This window comes from Camarhynchus parvulus, chromosome 19, assembly GCF_901933205.1.
Source record: "Camarhynchus parvulus chromosome 19, STF_HiC, whole genome shotgun sequence".
Lineage (NCBI taxonomy): Eukaryota > Metazoa > Chordata > Aves > Passeriformes > Thraupidae > Camarhynchus > Camarhynchus parvulus.
Genome location: NC_044589.1, coordinates 3,382,286 through 3,389,828, shown reverse-complemented (window position 1 = coordinate 3,389,828; position 7,543 = coordinate 3,382,286). Strand labels below are relative to the sequence as shown.

General features: G+C 56.3%; 1 protein-coding gene across 1 annotated transcript in view; it reads left to right on the top strand.

Moving 5' to 3' along the window:
* Positions 1 to 206: 206 nt before the first annotated feature.
* The window catches only part of CALN1 (calneuron 1), a 179,858-nt gene continuing 172,521 nt past the window's right edge, over positions 207 to 7,543 (top strand). Inside the window, exon 1 of the mRNA XM_030962826.1 lies at positions 207 to 347. The gene's annotated coding sequence lies outside the window, so the exon portion shown is untranslated. The remainder of the gene's footprint in view (positions 348 to 7,543) is intronic.

Below are 7,543 nucleotides of genomic sequence, written 5' to 3'. Positions count from 1 at the left end.
TGCCAGCGCAGCTCCCGGTGCTGCCGGATCCGGCCCCGCGGGCTGCCAGGATGCCCCCGACGGGCGGCAGGAGGATGCTGGCACTGGCAGGCCCGGGCGGCAGCGCGGCGCTCCGGGGGCAGCAGCACTGCCAAATTGGGGTTCTAGCCCTTTAAATCCGATCCGGTACTGCAAAAAAAAGGACGAGCGAGCAGGAGAGAGCCTTCAGACTCTTTTAATTAAAGCTTGTACCATATTCTGTATTCCCAAGTCACGGCAGCCGCCCGCGCTTCCCCAGGACACGCCGGGCTCCGTCTCCGGCTCGGCATGGACGGGCACCGCGCCGCACCGGGCACCGGCGGCTGGAGGTACGCGAGGGACGGGGCTGCGGGCACGGCTTCTCCCCGCTCCCGCCTGGGAGCATCCCCCTGCTTTCCCCATGTGTTTTCCTGTGCCGGGGAGAGAGTGGAACGCGTGGCTGCGGCTGACGCGGGGCCGGGGCAGCAGGAGCCCTCCCACCGCGCACCTGGGGCCGGGGCCGCCTGTCCGGCCACCTCCGCTCCCTTCCCGCTCCCCTCCTTCCCTTTTAAATAATTGAGTGCATGACCCGGAGTTGTGGCTTTTCCCCCCTCGCTGTTTAAATCCCGGAGCTGCCGCTCAGCAGAAGCTAAGTTGGGATGCCTGGCCCATAAATGACGGCAGAAGTTGGTCCCCGCCGCGCTGCCGCCGCCCGGCTCCTCTCCGTCCCCCGGCTCTCCCAGGTTAGGGGAGTTTTGCCACATCCTTCCATGCGCATTGCACTCGCAATGCAGAGCAGTTCTGGAGAGCCTCGCGGAGCGAATCCCGGGTTATTGGGAACGACAGCGTTGTTTGCGCGCCGGAGTCTCCTCTCCCCGGCGCTGTCACCCACCCCAGCCTTCCCTGGGCTGATAAATCCTCTTTCAGCAGGAGCCCTGTGCCCAGAGAATATTTAACTGCGAACTGCCCCACTCAGCCAGTGATTTTCCTCTCCCCCCTCCTCCTTAACTGAGTGACTCTCTGTTTATTTATTAAAAGCCACGCAACGTGGCTTTTTCCTTAAATCATGGATTGTCGTTCCTTCATCCCCGTTTCAGGTGGGTGCATCCTTAAGGTGCCCTGACTGTAATGAGAGCCTGTTTGAGTCCTTGCAGCCGGGTCCCAGGTGAGGCTGGGTCCCAGGTGAGGCTGGGTCCCTGGGAGCCTCTGTCCCTCAGGATCCACGCAGGAGAGAGGCTGTGCCAGCAAACGTTTATCCTGGTGCCTATTGGAGGTTAATAACTCTTTTGACAAATAGCAGCCTCCTCGAGGCTTGAAATAGGATTGGAAAAGCAGCCACTAATCTCCTTGAGAAGTGCTCGATGGTGGCCACCTCTCAGGAAATCAGGAGAGGGGCTGTTTGTGTTCTGCATGTCGAGGCGTTAGGCACAGCAAAAAAATCCCGCTTTTCTTAATCCACCAGGGAAAACTCTGCCTTGCCTTCATCTCGCAGGGTGGAGGGCCTGGGGAGGGAATTCTGTGAGCTCAGCACGGCCCAAAGCCCACAGGACTGTGGGGCTGCACAGCTGGGTCAGGAAAATGGGGTTTTTCTCCTCACAAACAGTGTTTGCCATCAAGGAGGGAGAGATGGGACGGGGAACTTGGAAGTGAGCAGGGAGAGCAGAGCCGTGGGTCAGAGAATGAGCATCTGAGCAGCAGCACCTGCAGGGATCAGCTGGTTTGTGGGCAGCAAAACACTTTGCCTTGAGCAGTGAAGGAGTGAAACTTGGAGAGGAGGGGGCACAGAGCCTGCAAGGAAGAGCAGAGGTGCCAGGACAGAGGGAAATCCATGGCACTGCTCCGTGCTGAACTCATGGAGTGCGGGGCAGCGCAGGCAGAGGGATGCTGGGCACCCCAGGGCTTTGGGATCGTTGGTTTTCCCCGCTTTCCTCAGCAGTTCCCACCCCTTGGTAGTGCTTTGGCCATCTGCGACTTTGGCGACTTAGGAAGGAGTTTGTCCCCTGTGAGGAGAGGTGGGATAATGGCTCCATTGTTCCCCGCTCCAGGGGAAGAAAATGACCTGGCAAGGAAACCTGAAAGTGCCTGAAAGTTAGGAAGTGCCTGTTCTCGTGGTCTGAGCGGAGCTGCAGGCGAGCTCCTCTCGGGAGAGGCCCCTGGAACCTGTTCCCTCCATCCTGCAGAGCTGGAGAGCACCGAGCAGGGTTTGCAAACCACCAAAAAATACAGGCAGCGTGTTGAAAGATGAACAAAATGTGCATCTTTTTTCAGCAAAGCAGCTCAAGCACACGGAGGGGTGGGGAGTAATTATTTATAGTGCCATCAGCAGAAATAATAGAATGAATTGAAGGGCTGAAAAGTTTTGCTGACTCTCAGGGAATGCGTCCTGGCATGGACAGATCATTCCCGGGCCCAGCCCTTCGTATCTCCAGCGCTCCCAAGAGCAGCCTGGAGACACAGCAGAGCCTGGGATCCAGGGAGCTGCTCCCAGTGGGAGGATGGAGCTTCCCTGGCAGCTCCCAGCTCCCTGCCGAGCCCCCCGTGCTGCCCGAGGCCGGATCCGTGTCCCGCTGGATGCCTGAGCACGGCAGGAGCAGCGCTGCCAGGGCAAGGGCTGGGTGCCCAGGTTTGGCTTTTCCATTTCTTTCTGGGAATGCTGAGGTTAAGAAGGGAGGTGAGGGGATGTTTTTGAGGTCAGCAATTAGTGTGATCCGGTGTTTTGTGCTCTGTAACTGAACTCAGAGTGCAGGGTTTGTCGCTCCTGAATGCAGGAGCTGGGAGGGTTGGCAGGCACAGACAGGGAATTGCTCACCTGGAATTTATTGCTCATGTTAAAGGTGATCTGCACCAGGGTTTGTTTTCTAAAGGGAGATAATTGAGTTTGAACTCCTCTTTCTGGGGATGAAAAGGCCTCTTTGGCATTTTCCCCCCTTTTCTTCACCCAGGAATGGTGAGGAGTGCCAAGCTTGTCCCTCCCCATCTGGGCAGATGTTGGAGGTGGCCACTGAGGCTGATGCAGGTGGGAAGGGTGAATTTGAACCCTGACTGAGCAGCAGGGCCTGAGCAAGTGTGGCAGAGTCCCCAGCATTCCCCAGGGACAGGCTGGACTCCGTGGGACAGGATCTGAGCAGCCCCAGAGCCCTTTCCTTCCCCAGGCTCCTTGACAGCACCACCAGGGACCATCCCCAGGTGGGCACAAAGGGCTGAGTTGAAAGGTCCCACCAGGCCTTTTGCTCCATCTTGCCCTCCCTGTCCATCTCCAAGCAGCTGAGATTTTCCTGCTCCAAACAAGAGCTGAATTTCTGAGAAAGAGGCAGAAAAATAATTCTATTTTTATTGTTGGCAATAACCTTTCCTACCTCCTTGACTGTAGAGTGGAAAGAGCCCAGGCACAGAAGGCAGAGCTCTCATTTCTGCTTTCCCTTTGCCAGTCACCTTTAAACAAAAGGAACCCAGCAGGGTGTCTGGAGCAGGAAGGGACCAATATGGATCTGGCGGAGATAAAACCTAAATTTACTACTTGGAGCTGCTAGAATCTAATAGATTCTTCTATTTAGAGCAAGGGATGTTTGTCAAGCCCATTCTCTATCACTGGCAGGGTATTGCAGTTGGAATTAGTCTGATAAATTAAAAGCAATCTAGAGAAGTCTGAAGTGGTAGAAACGCAGCATATGAGTGCAATTGCAGTTATTGAGGGCAATGCTTGAGGGACAGACACCAGCACGCTGTGTCAGGCTGGGGGTGGCAGAGCCATTGCCAGGGGATGGCAGGATCCACACATGGACCTGCAGGGATGGATCATCCTGCTCATGGTCATCTGCTGTGCTCATCCTTTCAGAGGGGGCTCATCCACCTCACACTCTGCTCTTGTCTTCTTCCGTGTTTTTACCCTTTTTCCCCTCCTTCAGGACATGTTTTAGCCTTTTGAGCAGAAGCCGCTCCCAGTGCATTATTTTAAGCCCCCACTTGAATGGAAGGAGGTGAGAGGCTGCCCAGACAATGCAAACCTTGTGTTCCATGGTCACCCAGAGGCTGCCAGAAATCCATGTCTGCTGGAGGCTGCTCTTTAAATAGAGTTACATCATGTCAGGAGCCCTGGGGACCCTTGAGAGCAGAGTTTCAGGAAAGTCATGTACAGATGTTGCCCAGTTTGATGCAGGTTTCACCCTTTAAATCCTCTTGTGCTCAGAACTGACTGACTCTGGGTTGCTCCTGGCTCCAGCCAAAGCCTGGACTCCAGTCTGAGACCTGCCCAAGTGCTCTGGGAGCCTCAGGCACTGTTTCAAAGGGGATTAATAAACCCTCAGGAGCTGCTGATGCTTCACTGGGAGCTGGCAGGGAGGCCCCTGCTGATTTTGGAAAGGTTTCTCCTGGAGGCTCCACTGCAGGAGCAAAGGCAGGAAGGGGCTGGCACCCCCAGAGCTGCAAATGGAACAGGAACCTATTCAGAGTGTGCTTTGATTTTTGCTGCCTCATAAATCCACTGTGGCAAAGCAGCCTACAGAGCTGGGAAGGGATTAACTGGGGAAGAGGGAAGGTCTCCCAGGGGTTAAGCACAAGAAAGCTGCTGGTTCTTAAGAGCAGGGAGCTGCTGTGGAGCTGCTGCTGTAGTGGAGGAATCACCGGCCTGGCTGCCCCGGGGATGTTTGTGCCTTGTAATGATCTGCAACCCCCCTGACAGCTCAGCTGGCTCCGGGCCTGGGGCTGTGCACGAGACAGCAGGAGAGTGTCACAGAATCCTGGAATGCTGGGCCAGGCTGGAAGGGGCCCAGGGGGTCCCTGGTGGCACCTCCCTGCTCAGGCAGGGCCATCCCAGAGCACAGGGCACAGCACTGTGTGCACAGGGCTCTGCAGTATCCCCGCTGAGGGACACTCCAGCCCCTCCCTGGGCAGCCTGCTCAGGGCTGGGCACTGCCCAGGGCAGAAGTTGTGCCTCCTGGGCAGGGGCAGTGCTGGGCTCAGGCCCTGCCCGTGGCTCTGGTGCCACTGCTGGGCCTGGAGCAGAGCCTGGGCCCTGCTCTGCCCCTCCCTGCACACAGGGACACCCAGGCCTGAGGGCCCCTCTCAGCTGGGGCTCCTCTCCAGCCTGAGCAGCCCCAGCTCCCTCAGCCTTTCCTGGGCACAGAGATGCTCCAGGCCCTCCTCATCCTCACAGCCTGAGCTGGCCCCGCTCCAGGAGCTCCTGTCCCTGCTGTGCTGAGGATCCAGAGCTGGACACAGCACCCAGAGCTGTCCCCAGGGCTGGGCAGAGGGGCAGGATCCCTCCCTGACCCTCTGGCAAAGTGTCACCAGGGGCAGGGATCGCCTGTCAATGGTGGCTCCTGGGAAGGGCAAAGTTCCTCTGTCCTGGTGATGGACAGGAGGCTGTTATGAGGTGTGGCTGTCACACGTGTTAACTGCTGTCACAGTGGTGCTGTGACAGTGCCAAGCAGCTTTTTTTTGGGTGGCACTGTCCCTTGGCACCTCGGTCCGTGCAGACTGTGTTGGTTTGGTAAGTTCCTCTCAATGAGTTCACATGCAAAATCCCATTTTCTGGAACAAAAGGTGCAGATCCCAGAGCTGTTGTAATGCAAATAACACCAGTGGGATTAATCCCAAAAAAACCCCAGAGAAAAGCCTGAGGGGGCAGGACCCCATCCAGCTGCACCCTGGCACAGCAGCAGTCCCCCTGCTCCCAGCCCATGGAGCCCTCAGCTGTTCCAAGCTCCTGATGAATGCTCAGTGCAAAGGAGATCCAGGCAGTTTGGATAGTCCATAAAACAAGCTGGAAGAGTGGATGGATTCTTTTCTCCATGAGGTTGGACCAGGGACTGAAGGTGCAGTTTTGTCCTGTGACCTGATTGAAGCCCAGAGTGCTCTCCTTGGGGTATTTGGTAAATGTCCTGTTCCCTCCTGGGGTGGAAGCTGTAAAAGGGGCTTGCTCTGGGATACAGGAAGGAGATGGATCTGTGGAAAATGCTGTCCCTGCTCTTTGCAGCCCAGCTGAAGGGTGGATGATGAGGTGATAAGGGCTCATTATTCCTGTTCTGGCACTAAAGGCAAGGGGACTCCACCTGGGGTCTCATTTCATGCTTGAGAAAACCACTGCAGCTCCAGAGAGACTGGGAGCAGCCAGAGGCACCAGGAAACCCTGGGCAGCCCTGCTGGTCCCTTTGGGAACCCTGACCCTATTTCAGCTGTGTGCTCTGCACAACCCAGCAGAGCTGGCTGTGGATCTGAGCTGGGCCCCCAGGCTGCTCCAGGCTCAGATGCCAAAGTGTCAGGGCCACTGCTGGGGACAGTGAGGGTGGCCCTGCCCGGGCAGGGGAGAATGGGATGGGCTTCTCCAACCCAAACCACTCTGGGATCCATGAGAAGCCCTGGCAGATGCTTGTCTGGAGGTGCAGCTGGGTGAGAGGAGCTGCTGTGTCCATGAACAGGGGACAGGTGTGGGAACTCAGAACATCCCTCTGGCTGTCTAGGACGGCTGAGACTCTTGTCAGGGGGCTCAGAAGCCTTGGCACAGAGCTCAAAACACCTGTGGTTTTGATTATGACCCGTGGAGTAAATGACTAACTTTATATGAAGATCAGCAAGCTACAACAGTTTAGGTAGAATAACAGTGAAGTTATCACGGAGTGGAAAAGTAGATTTTGGGGTTTCTGGTATAGGGGTTCAGGAGGCAAGATGGAGGGAACTGAGCATGTCCAGCCTTTCTCCTTCTTCTTCTTGGCCTCCATCTTCTGCTGTGATGGTGGCACTTTTGGGTTGGTTTAGAGTAGAAGCTCACTGTCTAACATAGCTGATAGGTATTGGGAAGGAATTGTAAATATTGTACACGTAGTTTTTAGTATAAAGACATAACACTGCCCTGGGGCAGGGAGTGTGCTTAGAACGGTCTTGCTGAGCAGACCCCGGCAGGTCAGGAGAAAGAATTTTATAGATAAGATGCAATAAACAACCTTGAGACCGAGAAATGAACAGCTCTGACTCCTTCTTCAACCCCTGGGCTGGGAAAAGAGACTTTCTGATGTATCTCGGGGTCACTCTGACCAGCGAGAGACCCCGACAGACAGGAGTGCCTGAGGCCTCGGGGGCACAGGGGGGACCCTGGTGCCACCCACAGCACTGGGACATCCTTGTGCTGCTGCTGTGGCTCAGCAGCTCTGGGAGCCTGGAGCCCAAAGCAGAGGGGATTGCCTGGACTGACAGCCTGGCAGGGACCAAAGGACAGAGAGGATTGAGTGCCTGGACTGACAGCCTGGCTTTTGAGGGCAGGGAAGGGTGACCATGGGAGCTGCAGGCACAAGGGGCAGGAAGGGAAGGAGAGGGGGAGGCTGGGGATGTTCCCTGGGCTATCCCAGAGATTCCAGAGAAGTTTGCAGTGGGGTTGTAAGGAAACTCAAGGTTCCCCACGGCCCTGTCCTTGTCCTGAGGATTGTCCCCTGCGGGCACCCCCTTTGTGTGTTCTCCATGTGCCTCTGGAGAGAAAACACCAAAATCAGGTTTGTTTAGAAAATGAATGACAGGGTGAGAGGGGGAGGTGTGAGGGGGGTCCTGGCACCCCCTG